Source organism: Topomyia yanbarensis, chromosome 3 (assembly GCF_030247195.1).
Source record: "Topomyia yanbarensis strain Yona2022 chromosome 3, ASM3024719v1, whole genome shotgun sequence".
NCBI lineage: Eukaryota > Metazoa > Arthropoda > Insecta > Diptera > Culicidae > Topomyia > Topomyia yanbarensis.
Window position 1 is genome coordinate 104869659 of NC_080672.1, and position 24743 is coordinate 104894401.

General features: G+C 39.8%; 1 protein-coding gene across 5 annotated transcripts in view; it reads left to right on the forward strand.

Moving 5' to 3' along the window:
* LOC131693203 (solute carrier family 12 member 4) overlaps positions 1–24743 on the forward strand; it is a 666250-nt gene that overhangs the window by 87982 nt on the left and 553525 nt on the right. For 2 of the 5 annotated variants that reach the window (XM_058980845.1, XM_058980847.1), the window contains exon 1: positions 17280–17776. The exons of 1 other annotated variant lie outside the window; for it this stretch is intronic. The gene's annotated coding sequence lies outside the window, so the exon portion shown is untranslated. Of the gene's footprint in view, positions 1–17279; positions 17847–24743 lie in introns of those variants that run through there. 2 more of the 5 variants (XM_058980846.1, XM_058980848.1) reach the window with 2 other exon arrangements.

The following is a 24743-nucleotide window of genomic DNA, read 5'->3' on the forward strand; positions in this document are numbered from 1 at the left end:
ACATTCAAACACTCCAATAATTAAGTGAACGTTGTAGCAGTTATAAATTTAACAACGTGGTCTTAAGTATTAACCCACCACTCGCGCGATCATGAATCAGTCACGTCCGGAAGTTTCTACCTTGGATCCTAGCAGCTTAGACTCATGCCTTTAGTTGGATCAATAAAAAAATGACGATCATATTCACTGGACAATACGTTCTACGGCGACCCGACGCTCGAGTTCTTCGCGATGATATTCGCGAAACTCTACAGAAATGGGAGAACTCACACTCTTCTAGCATGTGAACTATTCACTAAAAATTAAGTATCAGATTCACGGTTCGCGCGCTATCATTAAAGAACACGCAAATATGCGAATTGGGGCATTTAATTATCAAAATTAATATATACACGCGATGTTACATATACACGCACACGCGACAAAAACGTTAACATATAAACGCTCAAGATCTTCGCGATCATCAACACAACGATGCCCGCAATCTTGCAAACAGTTTACGTGTACGTGATCTACCGGACACCCGCTAACATTCGTTTTGTTTTTACAAATAGTAAATATTTGACGAACCCGCGGCTCCGTTAGGCTAACACATTAAGCCGTGTCGAATAATCGAATTCAATAATATGCTTTTTTTCAGGGAAATTAGTTACTACTGGCAAATTCATTTTACGGATTGACTTATTTCTTTGCTTGTACTAAATATAGATTTTGCTTTGATTTAACTGTGGCACAATCCGGAAAATGCCATACACGAATTGAGATAATAATAAGAAATCAAATCTGATGTAGAATTTATTTTTCGTAACAACATTAAGCTCCGTGTGATACAATAGCGTTTGTGTCACAAGGATGATACAGTCGAGGTAAACCAGTATGATCTATCTCCGTATATAACCGATAGTGCAATTCACGGTAATACAGAAAAGTAATCTCCGTTAAGGATGTTGCTTTGGGAAATATCTTCTCAAGAATTAGAAACAGTATTCGGGTGTTAGGAAAGCAGCTAGCCCGGCTTACTCCTTCCTTCGTGACCTTATTCCATGGTACCATCTACGCTCAGACCACGCTGTGTACTTATCAACATCATACATCCACGTTCCGATTCTGTATACTAACTGCACACTGCAGCAAGTCCTGCTCGAATGCTCCTAAAATCGACTACATCAAAAATCACCAGACATCAAAATCGTGAGTCAAGTCTCAAGCTGTTGTCCAACCAGAAATCACTGACAAACAATCACCAACAAGAAACGAAGGGTAATTGCGTCAATTTATTCAGAACATTGAATTTTCTTTTCATTTTTGTAAATATACGAAAACCTCACTGTTCTGTTGCAAGAATGGTGATTGCTTGGAAAAGAAAATCCTGGAAAAAGAGAGGATGTCAGGGGAGTTAATTTCATGTTGAAAATATAGAGAATTTGCATTCGAATCCGACATAAAACTCGAATGGATGTTGATTTATTTTAAATTTTTTTTTTTGCATTTTAACGACATTCAATTAGCTAGAGATTGCTGGGTTGGGGATGTTATGAAAATTAGAGCCATAGTAACCAAGTGAGAGCAAGGATGTGAAGTAAACAGATCGGAAAACTAGAAGTGGCAGGGTCATTAGAACAGGCTAAATATCGTGCGGGCTTAATTTTTGTCTTCTGCTAATGAGTGTCGAGCTTAGGCAGCATAACTACGAATGTGTCCTGGTATAGACAGACAAGTCCATCTTTACCGTGACAACCGATTGAACTGGAAACGGTATATACCGGATTATTCTAATAGATTCTACCTCAAAGCCCGTAGTAAAATCATTAATAAGTTTTTAGAAAATTTTGAAAAGAACAGTCTTGTTTAATTATAATGGGAAGTTTTTTAACCGCCATCTTATACTCGATTACATTGAAGCGGTACATCTGCTTTGTTAAAGCTTGTTTTGCAGATGTCGCTCTTTTCAGGATGGGACGCTCTAGGAATTAATTAGGGTAAGGTGGGGCAAACCCGACCTAGTAAATGGTTTTGGCTGTAAAATGCTCATTTTACATCGGATCAAGTCGTTATGTATACCAAATTAAAGATTTGGCTTCTGCGCAACTTTCTATGCATAGAATTTCATTCATACCTCGGGATAATTTTGAGATACAAGCGTTTTGCGAAAAAGTTCATTTTTGTTATTTTCAAAAATGGTGGGGTAAACCCGACCGCCTGTTTTTGGCTGGTTTAGTACAGATATTATCCAAATTTTATGGTTTTTCGATGATAAATGAATTAATGTTATGTTATTAAATAGTAATGAAAGATAATGGAATTCAAACTAACAGTTAAGGTAGCCAAATAATTAATGTTATTGAATGGTAATAAAAGATAATGGAATTAAAAAAATGTAGCAAAATAATTAATCAAATTCATCTGATTCGTTGCTCAAATAGCTCGCTGGCGTTTTTTGGCTCGAGCTGATCGTCTGGTTGGCATTTTAAATTGATAAATAAATAATTTCATAACAAAAAATGCGGTCGGATTTACCACACTATTTAGAGGTCGGATTTACCCCACCACGTCATTTTTCATTACGACACATTTAAAAGAATATGAAAACAAACTACTCCAAATTCATCTATGCACTTTGTAGCGCTTTAATCAAAGAATCTAAATCCGTTTACCTTTTTCATGCGATCACTTCGACGAAAAGAAATCAAATCCAATCAATTGTAAAAACACACTTGTTGTCGTTTGAGCATCTTAATATAGACTAATAAAATACTGTTATACCTTCGTTATGATTTTTTCCGATACTCTACACGACAAGACTGATATTAGTTTACGTAGTGCTTCCGATTTTAGATTACAGGGAGAGGTCGGGTTTACCCACACGGTCGAATTTGCCCCACCTTACCATACTATTAGATAAATAACATACATTAGCTCTCGAGATTTTTTCAACTTAACTCAGTTCCACTCACGTTCAATATCAATTTGCAAAAGCATTCGCTGCTGCCTGAACAGGTGTTACTGGTTAGACAACCGTTCATGGTTTAGTTAATAAGATTGTATGTTGTTGGATTTGAGTACAGCAGAAGGTTTGAGATACTTCGGTATTGTAGGTGAATCGGTTCAAATGACACGTTACCCATGTTTAATCAAGGATTACTGTTCAAATAAAAAAGAACATCGAAGCTACTCGCATTTGCACGACACGGAAACCGTTAAAAAACCTATAAGACTTTCGGATAAATTTATAAATTTCGTGTAATAAATTTATCCGAAAGTCGCACCAAGGGAACGTGTAGCCTTCTAGGTTAAACTGTTAAACGCTATCAGAACAGAATTTCTTGTATGATAGAACTGTATGTCGATTTCCGCAAGAGCGAACAGAAAGACGAAAATGGAATATTTAAAATCAACATCCACTGTTATTCAACAGGAAATGAAAATTCAGTTATAAACAATCAGAAAAAAATATTTCAATTTGCTTGACTAAACAACCCGGAAGATTTATTAGAAGACCTCAAAAACCAGGAAGTTTTAATTCTAGGCCATTGACGACCATGCAAAGTTTTTCTCGTTACACAGACCGCAGCAAAATTATTCTTGAAGAAAATATATGAGAAAGTTCATCATCGCAGTACTAGGTGGATAATGAAAGTGTTTTTTTCTATTGAAATGTATTCATGTGCAATTCCTTGAATCTACAGGGTCCAGGTTTCTTTCATCGCAGCTTTCATCTCCCTAGCTCCACGCGACGCTAGTTTTCAAATCTCATTTATATCCCTTTTCCATAGCTTCAGGTGCACTTCGATGTAGTTTATGTTCTACAAAGTCAGAGAAACAATATGCGACCCGCAGCTCTGCATCACTTGGTGTATGGTCGAGATACTTGTGGTGCGGGTGCGATGCTTGCAGGCGGGAATCGTAATCCTTTGAAGCGTTGATCCCCCCCGCCCCCTCTTTACACAGTGTTCTCTTTTCAGGCGCAGTTTTTGGTGGGCTACATTTTGCTTCGGTAAAAAGGGAAAGCCTTGCTCCTTAAGGGGTCAACAAAGCTCCAACTGTTGGAGTGGCCACTTTATGGTTGGTTCGCCATTGAAGTGGATTTTGCTTTCGATGGATTGCATGGAACGGAATAAAGCTGGTTCGTTTAGGTTCTCTTTACTGTTAGTATATTTATATATTTATCTACCTGCCATGAATGTCAGAAAAAAAAACACGACGAAAACTCTCTAAGTTCATAGTTCTGTTCGAGGCACTTAAAGGCGTTTACGACCGAGTTCCGCTTTTACCTAGTATACTGCCAATGCCGAGCAAGCAACTTTGTAATAATAAACATGAAATTCTATGCCCGTGCTGTTCGGTAACCGTCGATGGTGGAATAGTATTAATGACGAGTATGACAGTGGGGCAGGGTATAGGATTGGAAAATAGTATATTAGAATAACGAGCATGGAAAATCGGCGAACGAGCGCGAAAAGCAAAATAGAACACTATTGACTAGCGGTATAGCGCTGTTGGGTAACGCAACAATTGTTCCCAAGAATAAACATTCAAGGTTTTTGGGTTGAGCGAAACAGCGACGTGCTGGGACCAAAGACGGTTTCCTCCTCCGCCGCTCGTTTGTTGCCAGGTGTGTCAGGTCGTGCGGTTAGCCTGGTATAGGAATGCCAAACGCGATTACGAGCTTAACAAACACTCCAATGGAAAATATATCACATTATCCCAGTGCTGTAGCTTGGTACGTCTCTCTTGAACATTATGTATGAGTGTGTGTGTGTGCATGTGTGTTTTTTCTGGTTATCCCTAGTCCACCTTTGAAAACCCACTATATTTACACTTCAAAGAAAATTTAGCAGACACTTTACGTTTAGCTGATTATCAATCATAAATATTTCGCTACCTTTCTCAACCACGGTACACCTGAGCTGTCAAGCATCATTAGAAACCGGACCTCGTGTCGGATTCGATTACACAACAATCATTTTGTAGCTTCCGTTCGAATCCGGTACGAACTACCGGGTTTTTCATGCTGGAGGGTTGAAAGCGAAAGCGAATCCAGAAAACCTCCCCTTCAGAAAAGGATGAAGCAATAAAAATCCTGCAATCAGATTCGTCGTCGATGACGAATGCCGTTGTAATAGGTGCGAATGGATGCCGCCTCTACTTCGCCATTTACCAGCGCACAGAGGAGTAATTGGGGTCGAATCCTGGCCAAAATTATTTGCTGCTGCAATTGTTGTTGTTATGCCTTGATATGAACTAAAAATAGACAATTACTAGTTTTTGGAACAATTTGGCATCTACCCACCTACCAGTGCAGAGGCCAATTTTCTATATCCTTTCAAATACTAGTAATTTCTAGGTGATCTTTGTGAATACATTTATTTTTCCAGTTGCATAAACATTTGATCAGTGGGAAAGGGAGAAGAAAAAGGGACGCCTGTGCATATTTTCATAGAGATACATGTTGGCAAACATAATATTTGGCCCTACAGCATTTCGGTATACCTCAAATTAGTCAAAATTTCAATATTTTCAAATCGCTTGGGATTGGTGGATCGGACAAGATCGGAAGAGTTCGAATATTTTTTGTATAGCTGAAATCTTGTATTGTAATACTGCTTCAGCAACTTTGCCGGATCTAGCCGTATAATGTAACTTTTTTATAATTCAAATTTGGAATAAAATGTTAAAACAAGGTATTTTTTAAAGTTGGTGCAATACACAGCAAGTTTACTTTTTTTAGTTAGTTTTAAGCTGAAGTTAAACAAACGGTTGTGTTGAACTACGTTTGTAATAATATTATCTTATTTAATACAGTCATCATCACTAGAAAGCGATTTTGCTGAATACATAACGAAAACGATTAAAATATCCCTTAAAATATCACCATTGGGCATACATGCAAAAATTCTTTAACAATTTTTGATATACTCCTAATTTTTCCACGTTATACAGTAGGTTCCTAGGTATGTAAAATAAATATAACGAAACAAAAAAATGGAAAAATATATTTTGGTTTTTGGCCAAGAATTTGTTCTAGTTACTCCTCTGTGCAGCGCCAGCAAAGACCAAAGTGGAACAGTGGGTGAAGAGAAATGAAAAACTAACTTACCGGTTTTACTTGCGGGGTATGTGTGCGAGCGCGAGGTACTGGTTGGTTGGTGTTGGGATGGTAAAGGTTTTTCGTTATCGTAACTCCGCGTGAGCAAGGATTCGCCTGCCACAGGAACGTAACTGTTTGAGCGGTGGGAAAGAACGAACCGACGGTCCACGGTATATTGAGAACGAGAAGTAAATAGCAGCGAGTACCAGCTCAGCAGCGTGAATGATTACTCGGTTGCTTGCTCGAGAACCGACGGTACTGTGGGCCATCGAGTTTTAACACTTTCAAAAAATGGCAGGCAACCATCTTAAATCTAATTCATAAATGAGAATGTTTTTAATCACCATGATCGTAAAATCGAGAGGATCCCTAAAATATTTTTTAGGCCTTACAATTTCCCTACATGCCAATAATCGGCTATATAGTCTATCAAAATAGATGAATTTCGCGCTAAATCGTATTCAGAGTTGGCAGCACCCTCTCAGATTTTAATGAAACTTTCTGTACATGAAGACTTTATCACAAAAAGCCACTTTGCATACTTTGTTTTTCCAAAAATGATCTAGACTGTCTTTTGAAAAGCGTCAAACAGTTCTTCACCATTTTTTTTTTTTTTTCAAATGGCTACAGTCTAAAAATGACAAAACCAACAAAAAATATTTTGAATGAAAATATTGAAAAAATTATTCATCAACAAAATCGATTCTGAAAATTTAAAGTTGATTTACAAAAAAATCCAATCGTGGATTTGGATGAAATTTTGTTCCAAAATAGGTAATTATGTTCCCTACCTACCGTCGAAAATTCAAGTTGGGCACTTTAAAGGAAAAACTTATTTGAAAAAAACTTTTCCTTGTCTGAAACTGAAGGTCCATAGCCCTGAGACTAGAACCCAGAATCCCGACTAGAGAACCTACACTCCAGATTACAGAATCGCGAGGAGAGAGACCAGAATCCAGAAACGCGAGTCCTTAACCCAAAATACTGAAGCGAGCCTAGAGTTCTGTGTCGAGAATGCAGAGTCCAGAGCGATCAGAACACAGTGTTCCAAAAACAGAGCTCAGAGTCCAGAATCCAGAGTCCGAATCCAGAGCGCAGAGTTCAGAGCCCAGAGTTCAAAGCTCTGGGCTTCAGAACCCAGAGTTCAGGGCCAAGAGTTCAGAGTTCAGATGTCACAGCCCAGAGTCCAAAACCTAGAGTCCAGAGCGCAGAAACCAGAGTCTAGAGTTCTTATTCACAAATACGGAGCCCAGAGTCCCCTAACCCAAAATAGTGAGACCAGAGTTTAGAGTCCAGATTCCAGAGCTTAGAATCCAGAATCGAGAGTTCAGATTCGGTAATCCAGAGTTGAGATTCCATAGCCCAGCGACTAGAATCCAGAGGAGAGAGCCCAGAATCCGAAGTCCAGAATCCAGAGTCCCGAGTGCAGAGTGCATAGTCCAGAATTTAGAGTCCATAGTCCACAGTTCAGAGTCCAAAGTCCAGAATCAAGACCCAGAGCCCATAACTCAGAGACCACAGTTTACAATCCAGAGTCCATAGCACATAATCGCGAGGCGAGAGCTCAGAAACCAGAGTTAAGAATGCAGAGTCCAGAGTTCAGAGTACATAGAACAGAGTAGTGAATCCTTGATCCAAAGCCCAGAGTCCTCAACCCAAATTACTGTGGCCAGAGTCCAGAGCTCTGAGACCAGAATCCAGAGCCCGAAGTACTTAACCCAAAATACTGAGGCAAGAGTTCAGACTCCATAGCACAGAGCCCAGAACCCAGAGGCCAGAATCCAGAGTCCATAACACAATCTCGATGCGAGAGTCCAGAACCCAGGGTGAATAGTGCATCATGAGTTCAAAGTCCAGAATCCAGATGCTCAGAGTCCAGAGACGAGAATCCTGAGACCAGAATTCCAGAGACCAGAGTCTTCAACCCAAAATACTGAGCCCAGTGTCCCGTGTTCAGAGCCCAGAGCCAAAAGTCCAGAGCACAGAGCCCAGGGTCCCGAGGAAAGAGCCCACAGTCCAGAATCCAGAAACCCAACTACAGAGCCTAAAGCTCAGAGTCCAGAGTCTAGAGTTCAGATTCCAGAGTGAAGGATCAAGACCCCAGATACCAGAGCCCATGGTTCAGAGACCAGAGTGCTTAGTACAGAAATTCGGGGCCAGCGCCATGAGTCCATCATCCTGCGATGAGAGTAAAGAGTACAGAATCTAAATTTCAGTGTCCATAGTACAGCGATCAGAACCCAGAATCCAGAGTCCCGAGGGGAGAGCCAAGAGTCCAGAATACAGAGTCTCGAGTGCAGATTCCAGAGTTCAGAGTCCAGACCCCAGAGACCATAGTTCAGAGTCCATAGCACAAAATATCGAGGTCGGAACCCGGTGTCCAGAATCGAGCGTGAAGAGTGCAGAGTTCACAGTCTAAAATCTATACTGACTGGGTATTTTCAGAATGGTCTTGACGAGTAGGTGCCAGCAATTTCTGTCTGACGCCGTGTAAAAATCTAAGATGTCAACTTACAGGCGTAAATTATTACGATTACACTTCGTTACACAGCACTTGATAATGTTTAACTTAGATTTATACAATTGATCCATAAAGATAATTTCACTAGAACTGCTCTTCACAACTGTTGTTACTAGACTGCTTTAAGGCACTAGTTTTATATTACTGTTATTTGGTAAAATGAGTATGCAGGTAAGGTACAGGTAACCAGGGTAACATGCCAAATGAATACCAAATTCGTTTACTGATACTTTTTACATGTATCAGGCAACTATCATTTGGGAAATTGGATTCTGAGATGATTATGACTTTCATTGGTTTAGTTTTCGATAACAATGCACTGAAAAAAATTCAGTTTGAACAAGGAAAAGTTTTTTCAAATAACTTTTCCTTGAAAGTACCCAACTTTAATTTTTTTAACGGTAGGTAGGGAACATAATTACCTATCTTGGAACAAAATTTCATCCAAATTAAAGATGGGCTTTTTTGTAAATCGACTTCAAATTTTTTAAATCGATTTTATTAAGTGTAACGTATGCGGAATGAAATTTGGACAACACTTCCAGCAATAAAACAAAAATGCAACCCTGCGCAAGGCACTATAGTAACCGTCATACCCTAGGCACACTTATGTTAAACATCCAGTATTAATTTCGACCCACTAGGAGATATCATGCGAACAAAATGACAGCGAACACTCAATCTGGCACCTAGCTATTATGCCAAAAAAAAGTTTTGGCGCGTTGGAGGAATATAACATAACTTTTGTACAAAAGGCTGATAGCTTTCCAAATGTACCACAACTGCGTTCAAATGAGGATTTCTGGAATAATATGAAGCAGAGAGTATATGTCAATAATTTTCAACGTAAAACTAACAAACATGATAATCAAAATTAAGAAAGAAATTAAGAGTATGCCAACATCATTTTTTTCGGCTCCTTTGCAAAAAGTTCCTGCAAACTGCCGTAAAGCTTCTCGAATGGGCTCAAATTTTTTTCTACATTAAGTTAATAAGCTGACAAATGTTTTCATATAGAGAGAACATTTAATAAAGGGTTTTCTACAAAAATTTTGCCTTTTGAATTTTGTCCAAATTTTATTCCGCATATGTTAGGAGTCGATTAAGAATTTTTCCCATAAGCGGCTAAAGCGAGGGTCAATTTTCAGAAAGGTAGCACTGAAGATCGTCATCGAAAATCCGCCGAAGATGAGGGAGATTGTGATCGCCTGCAGCAAGTACATTGTCGTATCGGTTAGCTAGCTCAAGAATGTTTTAAACTACAGATGAGTAAAAGTTGTACATGTCAAGATCGCTATTAGACCACAGATAAATGCTGCAAACATATCCAGGCATTTTTAGTACAGTCCCAGTTCGATTTGTCTTTATCGCTATAGGAACACCACCTTCGCAGCTTAAATGACTGGTAAAAGAATTGCGATGCATCGGTAGTTCGTCGTGTAGTTCAACGTTATCAACGCGTTTGATATATCATCACGTAGCCAAGTTTTAATGAGAACGATAATGTCGTAGTCGCAAGAAGTGAGGGCAAGCAAGAAGGACTGCGTTTTTGTTCTCATCCCACGAGCGCTCTGGTAATAGATAGCTTGTAAATCATGTGCTGTGTATGAGAGCATTCTTCGTTGAAGTAACGGCAGATTGCGCGAACCTGTTGTACCCGATAGCACACTCGAAACCACGTGGTGTTCAAAAAGCGAAATTCGAAAACTATATGTGCCATGTGTCAGGCGTCGTATTGTGCAACCGTTCTCAGTATTACGCTCTCGCTGATCGGTAGCACCGATAGTAGCGTTGAGGCGATACGCGGTAACATTGTCAAAAAGGAAGGTTGCAACATGGAGGAAACGGGTGACGGGGTTGTGAAAAAATTTGTGCAATACTCGCTAGTGATGGGAACCTGAGGGTTCTCACCGTCCACGAAAGAGCGTATTAATTTAGTGTTACACTCGGCTATTGACGTGCTGCTACTCCTAGCTGGGTTAGAGGTGGTGAAGTTTTTAAGCAGAATATTCCACGAATTAACGAAACAAAATCCCTTTGCAGCAAAGTCGATGGATCCAATGCGATCGTTTTCCAGCCAGGGTCCAGGCCGACTTGTAAGTAGACGAATGTGATGATACTGATATCCATTCCCTTGACAACCAATTTAACTACCATCTGGTCATATTCTGGTCGTATACGGGACAAGTAAAGCCAAAATTTAATCGCAGGCCTCGCAGATACTGAAACGGATACAACATTTTCCTCTATCTGTTTCGAGTCAAACAGGCATAAATATTCAAATTCTTACCTATCCTAACGTAATAGAAACGAATGGTAAACGCCATTTTTCATTATTTTTCTTCTGGTTTTCCGAAAAACAATATGTGGTCCCAGTACACTCACAATTTTCTGTTTTGTTGAGTAGTCTCATTTTACGGGCCTCCATTCACTTTTACCGACCCTTGTAGTGTTTTGTTTGTTTTGGTAAACAGTGTTAAAAAACGACAAAAATGACAATTCGTAGTGAGGGCTCCTTGATTGACAAGTACAAGTGAAATTGCACAAGGAACCAGCAAATGGAACCAGGAAGTAGCTTTCCATTATGAAAGTGCACGTTTCGAGAGTTCTGCATTTGAAGTGTCAATAACAGTGCCAGCCGCGTCCTTATAGTCATCGGGGAAGGAAGGGAATGTTAGTGTGACAACCGTTGTTATGGAGACCGTGTATACCGCTAAATCTCCACGGTTGTCACGGGAAGAAGTTTGTGTTTGTGGGATATGATATATAGTAGAATGACAAGAACAAAAAAATAACCCGCATCAGCCCACCCCTGAGTCGATTCCTAGTTCAACCAGCAACATTTACTCCAAATTTGAAGCAAATCGGACAAGCTACCAGACCAATGTGCTTTAAATTTGTGTTGGATTTTTCGACAATTTACATGGAGAAAACTCACTAGATCGCATTTTCACCACTAGGTGGCACTGTAAGCATCAGATTACCACTGCGAGAAAATAAGAAAGATAATTTAATTGTCTACAACATTGTGAAAAACTGTCAATGCGACTTTGCTAAAAGAAATTATTAAACTTTTAACCAAGTGATGTCTTAGTCAGTTTACATGGGGCCTACACACAAAATCCGACGGGTATGTTTCTATTACTTTAGGGTAAGATTATATTGTCTTTGTGGTAACAGACCACGCAATTGAGCATTGCGGTATTAAAATCATATTACCGCAAAGGAAGTGGAACGACGAATTCCGGTAGCTGTTCATGCATGTGCATCGCACAACTAAACACTTTTTCTGTATGTGTACACATTTTTTTTTACGATGGAGAAGACCTTTACGTCCTAGCCCAGTACACGTGCTATTGGTAGGGTCCAAGCTACCGCACGGGGTGCACTGGGGGCGTGTCGGGCTCGAATGGTGACGCTGCCATTAATACCGACTAAACTCCATTGGGCTCCGCCATCGTTCCTACCAGGAACTACCTGTCGGTATTACTTCTGGGGGGATGGCTGTACTTAACCCTTTCATGCCCAACTTTTTTCTAGTGCATGTAGGGTTTCAAAACTATTTTTCCTTGAAAACGGTTGGGTCTAGAAACACGAAAAGCATATTTTCATAAAGATAGGTGCTTCCATGGCAGTGCTAGAAGCTGGTCAATTTTCACCTTCTAATGCTCAATGCAATTCTCCTAGAATAATTACAATAGTCCAATTACGTAGAAAACGTAGCCAACGACAGTCTAAATTGATAAGTTTTATCAGTTTTCAATAATATTGCACCATAACGAAGATATATGAAAAAATCATTTTCCGTCGTCAACATAAACTATCCCTGGCAGCACTGCTCCATCAGAATCCAATCAGACTAATTGCAATAACTTCAGTTCTAGAGCTGATCCTTGTAACTGTTAATACTCAAATTAAAGGCAATAATCACATTAATGATCCTTACTTGTTTTTGTGAGCAAATCTCGCCTCAATCAAAAGTTATAGCTGTTTAAAAACGTTGTTGTCCACAAACAACATGGGCATGAATGGGTTAATGTACTCATTCACTCTCACTCACGCGTTCATACGTCCTGTATGAGGCTTACTTGGGTGCTCTCTCTATCGCACCTTGATTCACTCTCAAACACTCCCACATGAGGCTGACTTTTGTGCTCACCTTTTTCGTTCCTTGCGAGGCTGACTTGTGTGCTCACCTTACTCATTCCTTGCTAGGCTTACTTTTGTGCTCGCCCCACCCATACCATGTGAGGCTGACTTGGGTGCTCACCCTATCATCTGGTTCACTCTCGATCGTGCCACTCTATTGTACCTCTGTCACTCCCCCTGGCATCCCATGTGGGACATTTTTCTTAGGCCCCACTTCTGACATACCATGCGAGACTGACTTGGATGCTCACCCTTTCACTCCTCTGCCACGCCATGAGGCATCGATAGCTAAGTCCCAACATACTACGCTACGACCCTCCCGTCTTGGCATGAGGCAGTCCACTTATACGCCTATACACTCACTCTTCTGTCTTGCTTCGGGGTGGCTGGGTTTACCCCTTACGCGGTTGCCAGTCGCTGCGCCAAACCTGCCTCAACATGAACAGATCATTCACTCCCTTTTTTTCGCTTGGCCTTTTTCGCTCCAGCTAACCAATCACTAGTTAGCCGTGCCCGTCGTCTGTTGCTCGGTTCGCCAGATTACCTGTAGCCCCACAGGCAATCTGGATGGTAGCAGCCGAGACTGCGTTTCACTTCTCCACCGATTGACACATCCGCTGAATAAGGGTATCAGGGGTTGTGTCCCAGCCACAGTCGTCAAGCATTGCTCTTCTTTCGACGTCGAACCGAGGACATACGAACAGTATGTGTTCGGCAGTTTCGTCTACACCTGGGCTGTCCGGGCAGGCTGGGACCTCCGCGTGCCCGAACCTGTGGAGGTACTGTCGGAAACAGCCATGGCCTGACAGGAATTGTGTCAGGTAGAAGTGAACTTCCCCATGCGGTCTTCCCACCCAGCTTGATATGTTAGGTATCAGCCGGTGGGTCCACCTACCTTTCGAGGAGTTGAGGTCACCCTGGTGCGCTCGCGGGCTCCTCTATTTCCACGTAGCTCGAAGCACTCCTCATCTTCCCGAATGACCAGCCCGACTGGCATCATTCTCGCTATCACGCAGGATGCATCGTGTAATACCGTGCGGTATGTGTACATCTTGGCTCTGTTCATATGTAGGATAATTCGACTGAATTCTATGATAGTATTATGGCGTTTTCGCTTGAACCCGAAACTGAGTCAGGTTCTAACCCCAACCACTGTCAGTTTATACATTTTGACAGCAGTTGGGGTTAGAAACTTATTCAGTTTCGCCAACCAACCAACCAGAATTCTGGTGGATTTCTGCCCGAATTTGGGATGGAATCTGCCCTAATATTGACAGAAACCTGTCGGAATTACGGATTTTTTACTACGTCGGTTAGATACTAAAATAATTTTTTTTTGGTTGTTTCCGGATCCGGCCTAGTTCCCTGATCCGGCGCAGTTCCCGATCCGGACCAGCTCCCGGATCAGGACTAGTTCGCCAATCCGGACCTCCGAGATTCAGATCAGCTTCCGGATCCGGACCAGTACCCGGAACCGGACCAGTTCTCGGATCTGAACTAGTACCCGGATCCGGACCAGTCCCTGGATATAGCCCATCCCCTTTTCCCCTTACCAGGTGCGGATCTGAACCAGACCCAGATTTGGTACTCAAATCCAGACTGTTCATGTTAGTTATGTTACCTTGCTTTTGACGTCCGTGATAGAAAAGAAACTTCAATTTAACACCGACCGAAATACCCCACCACTATTCCGGGTCGGTTTTTTTTTCTGTGAGCCGATCTTCGAATACGGAATGTGTTGTGTAGAGAAAATCGAAACTCGTCTTTATCCACATTGTGTTCGTTTCGCTTGATGCGCAATACAATGACAAGCGAAATGCTACACACTTCCAGACAATCCGACGCGGTAATATTTATTGTACAAGAATTGATTGAACATGTGTGCGACGCAGAGAAGATTTGAATGTGTTGGTATTGCCGTTTGGGGATTTTTTTTTGTTGGGGAAATTAAATTAGAGAATTAAACGCTATTAGAGCATTTTTTCTTATGACCGTAAACGTATTACGGCCTAGTTTTGGGTGTAGAAGCGCATGGTTGTGTATCAGTACTCGATTCCCATGAACTATACATTTTTGTGAAATAATGGTCAGGTTTAGCTTAATAGTATGTTTAGAAGAATTTCAGTATGTAATGCGAGCCATGTTTTGATCAATACATTTTAGTTCCACTTGTTACCGCATAGAGGGTATCAACACTAACTTTTCAACGAAGAGATAGTAATTGGGTATCTTCCACAAAGTTGTAAAACAGACATTTTGCAGAAATTCTTCTGAACATGTCGATATTCTACCTCTCTTCACTGAAAAGTTAGTGTTGGCACCCTCTATGCGGGCAAAGGTGGAAATAAAATTTTGTTACCAAAATATGACTAAAATTCTCATAAACATACAATTGAACTAAACCTAACCATTATTTCACAAAAATTGATGATTGGTGGGAATCGGATACTAATACACAACCATGCGCTCCTAGGCCCTATGCAAAACTGTCTTAGATATCATTTGCTTCAAATTTGAAGTAAGTACTACTGATGAGACTAGGAATCGGCTCAGGGGTGGGCCAATTGGGTTTTCAAACATTCATTATTTTTTGGGGGTCTAATATATAGTTACATGAATCTGGATCGTTACTGATAAGTAAAACAATTCATGCAACTTCCAGAAATGTTATCTTGTGTTCTTTGCTCTGGGCAGTCGGCTGCCGAGACTTTTTACCAGATTTATCATTTGTTGTATTAATTCTGAAATTCGCGGTCTGTCAAGTATGCAACTTAAACTCCGGACAGCCGACTATCGAGAGTGTTGTTTACATTTAATTGTACGGATATTTTTCAAGCGGCAAGCATACAACTTTATTCTTCCTGATTCTTTATTACGGCGACACTCGACAATCTTAGAAAAATAAAATGCAGTGTTATACGATTGTCTCAATATATCTTTTTGTTTAGAAGTACATAACTAATACCTAATATTGAAGTTTATATACGAAGGATTGATTTTCAAAAAAATGTTAATTGCAAGATTGAGAAAAATATTCCGGTTCCGGAATTACAGGGTGATGAGTGCGATCACGTAGAAAATGTCGATTTTAATAAATACTGCAATGAATGTATAATGGTGAAAATTTTTCCAAAATGTGACTACAACTGCTTCGATTTGTAGTACTAGGTCACTAACAGCAATTCAAAGTCTCTTTGGTCACAGTTGCCACCATCATCGGTTCCGGAAGCCCCAGCGGAAGTATTCAAATTCAGAATAACAGTCACATCGGTTTCTCGGAGATGGCTAGACTGAATCAACCAAACTTAGTCTTAAATGAAAGATGTTGCGTCCTCGTAAATGGCTATTTAATTTTATCCCGATCCGACTTCCGGTTCCGGAGTGACGGGTTGTGGCGTGCGATCACATAGCAAATTGTGATTCAAACCGATACTCCGATGAAAGCAAAAAAAATAAAAATTTCGCTAAAATGTCTCACAAACAACTTAAACTTGCAGTTCTATGTCACTGGCGGCCAACCGAACTTTCGTTGACTACATTGACCACCATAGACGGTTCCGGAAGTGCCCGGGAAAAGCGGCCATCTTTAAAAATTAACAAACTCATATCAGTTTCTCGGAAACGGTTGGGGTGATTTTCACAAACTTAGTCCCAAATGATAGCTATAATATCCCCACAGATGTCTTTAAAATTTCGCACAGATCGCTTATATGGTCACGGAAATATAGACTAAACCGTCCGGTCACATATGAAATTCCCATATAAGCCGGAACTCAAATCTTTTTGCGAAGGAGGGACCCCATGAAATTTCAGAAATTGAATTTGTATTTTTGATGCCAAACATCTTTAAAATGTACGAAACGTCGAAATTTTAGGTGATTCCGAAATTTTTTTTATAAGAATCGACTTTTTGGGACTTTGCCGATTTCGCACCTTTTTGCCTTTCTCAATAGAAAGGTATTGCAATAGCTCTGAAAACCGACTTTTTCAATTTAATATTACCGTGGCTGTTCATTCTTTTACAAAATTTTAGAACTCGAATAATGATTTCTTTTCTGGTGTATAGTTGTCATGTCGTTTATAATAAAAATGTAATATATACATTTGAAAGCTTTCGATGAATATAAACAACGCAAAAATTCTCTTGTTCATGATTGAAAAAGGCCCAATTGCACCGCTAGGTGGTTTAAAACAGGACCTTTTATAAAACTTTCTTCAATTTTTACTCGCAAAAAGTTATAGATAAAAGAATAAAAACAAATTTCGACCGACCACAACATATATTACCCCTTAAACAAACCTGTTATGCAAATACGTGACGATTTTCACTGTACCTTGAAAATGTGATTCAAAATTAGATATGTCAATAGCACCAATTTGAATCGTAGTCAACCCAATACACTAATTAACTCAAAATTAATAGCTAAAATCGCCTGAACAAATTCTCGCACATCCAGCCCACTGTCGACTGAAGCACACAGTTCGCCAGCAAAGCCAGCGAAGCACAGACGTACAGGTGGTTGGACGGGGCATTCATCGTCGTCATCATCGTCGTCGTCCTCGTCGTCGTCGGCGACGGAAGCCAACAATTTTGCCATTGAAACAAAACGGGAGGCAAGCTAGCCTGATGGCAGCTCTGGTACCAGCAGTCTGCTTTTCGTCCTGTTGCTGTCGTGTGTGCCGTATTCCGCCGGTGCCGTGTCCTACCTAGAGATACCGAGTTGTTCCGGAGGGTGCCGTGTTAGGTCTCTAGTGATTCCTATCTCCTAGGGGTCCATCGTGCGTCGTCGTTGTTGTCGTCGGTTACGGAACACTAAAGTGGCGTACGAGCGCGATTTATCTTGGCCGCACGGGACGGGTGCCGGAGGCGGCCACTACACGCTACCGTGATCGATCGTGCGCTGAACTGGAAAACGGGATCGCGCGTTTGATTTTCGCCGTCGCGACAAGTGGCATGCGTGACGCACACTTCGCTCGGTGTGTTAATTGATATTGAAGGAGTGCGTGAGCTGTACGAAGTGAGAATTCAATTTATGTCGAACGACATTCGTGTGATGGAACATCATACAAATCAGTGACTGTGGAGCGGTACATATTGACTTGCGGATCCATTCACGGAATCAATTTTGTACTTAAAATGATGTAGCTTCGGAACAGCGGCGCTGATGCTGGGTGGCTTTCGTGTGCGGCTAAAAGTATTCTGACCTGATTTTTCCATTGTCGGGAAAAATGTAATTGTTCCCATTTCCCGTTGTATCCTCTTGCGAGGTACAGCGTTTCAGTCGACTGGCAGTGGTCGGTAGACCGCAATTGCCCGTGGTGAATGATGCACTTTACACTGGGACGATTTTAGCACCGGAGTATCCTGCGTGGCTGTGTGGGAGTATTTGCGCCTTCTGTGCATCAAAGTTTGCCGGATAAACTTTGCACCATATAGAGGCAGTGGTGTCGATGCGATGGAGGCGATTGGGATAATAGTGATAGCCACGTCGATAATGACAATTCAGGATGGGAATTAATTACGGTTTTTGTTCAGTATGGATAATCCTAGCGGAAAATGTTGGTAATTAAAAAATTGAGTGGAGAGATGTTGAGAATCAATCGATCTAATGAGTTTTTACGTTATTCGTTTAATTGGAAATATTATGAGATTGTAACTGCAACTTAGTTGAAGTATAATAGAGAGGGCATGCAATTGTTCAATTGGAATTGTGTAATGTGTAATAAACTCCTGAAGTGTTTTTGGGTAGTTTATCAAACGGTATAGAGTAATAAGCCAATTCTGGCCCTATTAAGGTGGATCCCGCACTATTTCGTTATTTACTTAGCCTTCAATTGAGGCAATTCCAACAAAATGTAAAAAATAAGGTTGCTCAGCCTAAGAACAAGTTTAGTAACTAAAATGGTCTAAAAATGGTGCAATGTCAATGTTTTAGTTCAATGAAAACTCGAATAAAAGAATAATAGATTTACGCCCAACCTTTCCATTTGGGTCAATGCGTTGAACCAATGTGGTAGAAGATGTTGTAAACCACGACTTCAATCAAATGAGTAGGGCAACAATAGGCTCATTACCCTAATGGCACTTTTTCCAATTGATTTTAAAATGTTTAAGTACTATTTTTATTTGATTTGGTACCAATTAAATGTGATGATAGGATTTTTAGATTTTCGCATTAATTTGTTAAAGTTCTCAAAGCTCGCACATCGTTGATTCATATTCAATGTAACTTGAAAATTTACTAAAAATTAGGATAATAATTGCCCTAACCCTGACGAATAAGTCAAAAATAGTGTCCCCATTATTTTTCCAGATGAACCGTTTGCAAGAAAATTTCCAAATTAATCAAGTTTATTTCCTTCTTCAGCAAATTGAAATATTAGGTTCTCTGTTTACTTTCTCCCATCCCAAGCTTTTACTCTCAATCTCCCTCTCTGGGTTCCGACCCGAGCCAACAAATATTTAATTAGTCGTTGCCGAAGAACCCCCAATTAGGAACATTTCCATCCTGCACCCAGACGTTCTGGTCTTTTCTCGACGTTTTACTGCTTGTTTGTTGCTAAACCTTCCACGCATTGTTTGTTTCTTTATTTGAACTTGATTCTTCGCAGTACATACCCAACCGTTAGAGTTTTTAACACTTCCATGATCTTGGGATGGTGTTTCGTATCTGCTTTGATAATAATACCAGACAACGGTATAATTATCATCATTAGGGTGTTGCAGAAGTTTTCGGGAGAAATCGTTGATTCTTACACGGTAATTAAGACAAAGTCAAAGTCGGAATTTATATGAGCAACAGAAAACGTTACTTTATTTTATTTACACTACCGTAGAATTTTTAAAGAAATGAATATTTTGTATTGGCCTTAAATGACTTTAGGATCCTGAAAATAATGTACAAAAAAGGGAAGGCGGCAAAGATATATAAAAATTCAAATCTCTCTTTTTGAACTGGCAGGAAATATTACTCGAACAAACCGTTTTTAAATTTTCACAGTATACTTTTGAACGGGCAAAAACAGGCAGCAAATTCTAGTTGCAGTATGAAACTCAATGGATTTCACTTGTCTCTCGTTGTATCAGGTAGAGTTATAGAGGATTTGAAAAAACTTGTTTTTCAAAAAATGTCCTATATCCTCAAAATACTCGATAAAGACAAAAATTATGCGTTAATAAAAATTGTGTATTTTGGAAAGATCTGCATATAATATATAAAACTCGAAGGAATGATAATTGCAAAGATTCCCATCCAAATAGAACAAGCTATATCTACTACCTACAAAAATAACCAAAAATGTCACTTTCAGGAGGGTTAATTACTAGTCAGCAAACGACAGCAAACAACCAATCATTATTTGAAACACTACATTTTTCAAAAATTGTCGGATCACGGGAGGATATTTAAAAATTTATATTAATGGATTGGCTTTTAAGAGGTCATCCACAAACAACAAGCAATAATTTTCAGCATTATATATTCAAGACGAAGACATGCAGAAGCATGCTCTACAACTTTGCCGAACACTAAATGTCTAAATATATATGTACTTGCAAGAAAATATCTCACTCATACGACATTTGCATAGTCTAGTAATGTCCACAAAATCTTCCAAAGTCGGCATTGATCAAAATTTAACGATTTAGGCGTATTGAAAAGATCGCACAATTTTGGTCTACATTTTGTAAACAAACGATTTTCAAATTATCGAATGAAGGGCCAAAAAGATTTGGATCCATAAGCAGAAGTTCTTACGCGCGCTCCACAGAGACAAAGAGTCGCCTTCTAAAACACGAATCCCAAAACTTCGTTGACCATGGTCCTGAATGTTGTTTGGAAGATATTCATGTCATTAACCACCCAATGGTCTAATTAATTGGGATTACGACGAATCCGCTCCATGACGCACTTGTACGAACTGTTGGAAGAGGTCCATATCTTTGAATTGTTTTATATATACCGGTCCGTTCGTATTTTATGATAGTACGCAAGATGAACCTCCTGATTCTGATGTCCGCCCACATGCAGCAGAAGAAAGTATAGCTGGCTTTCCTATCTCGCTCAAGCTCCATTATAATAACGATTCTGAAAACGAAAAGTTGAACACAAATTTTTCGTCCTTCCAGTTTTCTTAAATATGATTTATCCGGCCTGTTTTAGGTTTGAGGGTTTTAGTTTAAGCTTGCTACAGAAATATTGTTTTTTTTTTAAATCCCAAGTTTTACTAAAACAAAAATGTTTCAATGCCGCTTCTGTGACAGAAATTTAATTCAGTGTATTATCTGTTTGATTGCAAGCTCCTCCTTTGACGTTAGTTTCATTGATTTTAGAGATACACTAAGGTTTTTTTTTACACGGTTTTTTTTTGCACGGTTTTTTTTTACACGGCTTTTTTTACACGGTTTTCGCAATTAGCACGGTTTTTTTTTGCACGGTTTTCGCAATTAACACGGTTTTTCGCAAAAATATTCTAAGTCCTTTTAAAGGCAAAAGACTTAGACGATTTCTCAACAATTTTTTTTGCACGGGTTTCGCAAAAATGTTCTAAGTCCTTTTGGAGGCAAAAAACTTAGACGATTTTTGATGAATTTTTTTTTGCGCGGATTTCGCAATTAACACGGTTTTAGCAAAAATCCTTATGAAGGCAAAAGACTTAGACGAAGTTTTTTTTGCACGGTTTTCGCAATTAACACGGTTTTTCGCAAAAATATTCTAAGTCCTTTTAAAGGCAAAAGACAGACGATTTCTCAACAATTTTTTTTGCACGGGTTTCGCAAAAATGTTCTAAGTCCTTTTGGAGGCAAAAAACTTAGACGATTTTTGATAAATTTTTTTTTTTGCGCGGATTTCTCAATTAACACGGTTTTAGCAAAAATCCTTATGAAGGCAAAAGACTTAGACGGTTGTTGACCAAGTTTTTTTTGCACGGATTTTGAAATTTACACGGTTTCTGCTTTTCCATTTTAAATGCAAAGAATTTCGAAGATTTTTGGAAAAGTGGAAGTGATTGCTTTTGGAACAGCATTAACGAGTAGATGCCAAATGTTCATGTCTGAGGTCATTTAGAAAACCAAGATGGCGACTTCCGGTTCAGTGGAATTCTCTGAAACCCCATCAATATGGCTATTTTTGGAACGGGATTGATGAGTGGACGTCAGATATCGATGTTTAAGGCCATTTGGAAAACCAAGATGGCGATCTCCGGTTCAGTGGAATTTTCTGAAACCCCATCAATATGGGTATTTTTGGAACGAAATTGATGAGTGAACGTCAGATATCGACGTTTAAGGCCATTTTGAAAACCAAGATGGCGATTTCCGGTCCAGTGGAAGTCTCTGAAACCCCATGAATATGGGAATTTTTGGAACGGGATTGATGAGTGGCCGTCAGATATCGATGTTTAAGGCCATTTTAAAAAACAAGAAGGCGACTTCCGATTCAGTGGAATTCTCTATAACCCAATCAGCATGCATATTTTCAGAGCGGGCCTAATAGAGCGCATGATAGAGATCAGTGTCAGAGGCCATTTGGAAAACCAAGATGGCGACTTCAGGTTCATTGGAATTCTCTAAAATCGAATCAATATGGGTATTTTTGGAATGGAATTGACGAATAGACGCTAGATATCGATGTCTGGTGCCATATTGAAATTCAAGATGGCGACTTCCGGTTCTGTGGAATTCTCCAAAGCCCAATCAATATGAGTATTTTTGGAACGGGATTGACGAGTAGGTGCCAAATATCAATGTCTGAGACCATTTCGAAAATCAAGATGGCTACTTCGGTTTAGTAAAATTTTCAATTACCACAACAATGTGAGAATTTTTGTAATAGCGTTAATGAATAGATACCGGATGTCAATTCCGGAAGTCATGTTTTCATCTAAGATGGTGACTTCTATTTTAGTGCCAAGACGATGTTTTAAATATAAAGACACGCGGCGAGAAAAACAGTAAATTTGGCTGCACGGTTTTACAAATTATTTGTCTGCTAGTTTTGGCAACCAGGAATATTGTGTAAACAGCGAGTGACTTGTAGTTTTAATGAATGCTTGGCGAATCCCTTTTTTGAAATATTTCCCACAATACTCAATCATGTAACTTGGAAACGCATTGATTTACGTTACTGAGCCTGTCTACATGTTTTTCGTTGCACTAGAAAAAATGTATCGATGATGCAGGATGCAGACATGCATTTCTTTTCATTTCAATCTCGATACTCCCCACGCATTACTTCCTAAATCCGCCATATTTGTTTACATTGCTAGTTTGGAACCGTTGTTTTGGGTTCGATTGGAACTTTTGGCTTCAGTCTTCGCGCATCTCTATAAGCATCATCTCTGCTTTAGTGTACATCTCATTCATCTTAAGAGTGCTTCTGGTGTAGTGGGCAAAAAAATCGACTTCTTTTTTATTCGCTTAATTGTTAGTATTGAGCCTCTAGAATCGTCTCCCGCAATCTCGGTGACCACGCTGAACTTCTTTTGTTTTAAACAGCAATGCATTCCTCGCGCGTATTTGCTGTGACACACGCAGATTTCAATCTATCGGCAGCAATTTTCTTAAGACTGACAGCGATAAAAATACAGTGTGAACAATACACTTTAAACTACTTCCACCCAAATTTTTAAGAGAAAATACCAAATGGATTGTTTTCCACGTCATTTTTTCCGTGATGCAATTTGATATGGAGTATCATTTAATAGCGTTTTTTCGAAACCGCGTTTTTCAAATTGGTGAACACGATAACTCAAAAACTAATCAAAGAATTGACTTGATTTTTTTTTTATGAAAATGCACAATATGTGTAGCCTGTCGGTGAACCACAGAAAACGGAATGAAAAAATTGTTCTCTCTATTATTTTGAAGAAAAGTGCACGAATTTTACAGAAAAATATGAGATTTTTCGGTTTACATGAAGCCATTTTCCTAAACTCGAACTTTTTTTTGGGTTCATCGAGTAACTACAAGTCTAAGCTTTACAAATTTTACTTAATTTCCTGTGTCAAACAATTTTATCAAGAGTCATCGTGTTAGCCGCGGCGCTCCTCGACGTGGAAATGGTTGGACGTCTACTCTTGGAACGTTTGTATGTGTGGCTCTGCGTGGCTGCCGACCCTATTCTGAGCGGCGTGTAACGTGAGACGACTAATCTCACCTCACTCTACGTGACTTCACCCAATTCTGAAGAGTCACTTCGGGTGACGTGAGACTCCCATTTAACCGCAATGAGGAATCTCACCTCACCCGAGTCGACTCTCAGAATCGGGTGAGAAAAGTCACGTAAAGTGAGGTGAGTTTCGTCGTCTCACGTCACATGCCGCGCAGAATAAGGCCGCGCAAATACAGTTTTCGTACAGAATAAACGTACAAATTTAAAGCTTAACCTTACATAAAAGATGCATTGTTTCCTTGCCTTCAAAATCGTAAAACACTTTCGGTTTGAGCACTTTACACCAGACGCCCCCCTTAATAATACAGCGAAGACCTGATTTTATTATTTCCCCCTGATTATGTCAGCTTTTTGATTCGACTTTGAGTCTCGCATGAAGATTCGCTCGATGAGCTCTAGCAGACGAACCAACTCAAATTCGAGTAAATCCATTCATGAGCACATTTTTCTTATCTTATAAATGCAAAATATACAAAAATAAATGTATCTTTTTGTTTTACGCTGGATATTTATACTAAATAATCAGAACCATCTTGGGTGTTACAATGCCGCCAGACCTCTGGCAACTGCATATTTGTCAATCCAGTTCCAAAACACTCCATGTTGTGAGTTATACAGAATATCGCTAAGCCGATAGTCTCAATGTTGTATTTCAAAATGGCCTCAGACATTGATCTCTATCATGCGCTCATTAGGCCCGCTCGGAAAATATGCATACTGATTGGGTTATTGAAAATTCTGTTAGACCGGAAGTCGTCATCTTGGTATTCCAAATGGCCTCAGGCATCGATGTTTGGTGCCTACTCGTTAA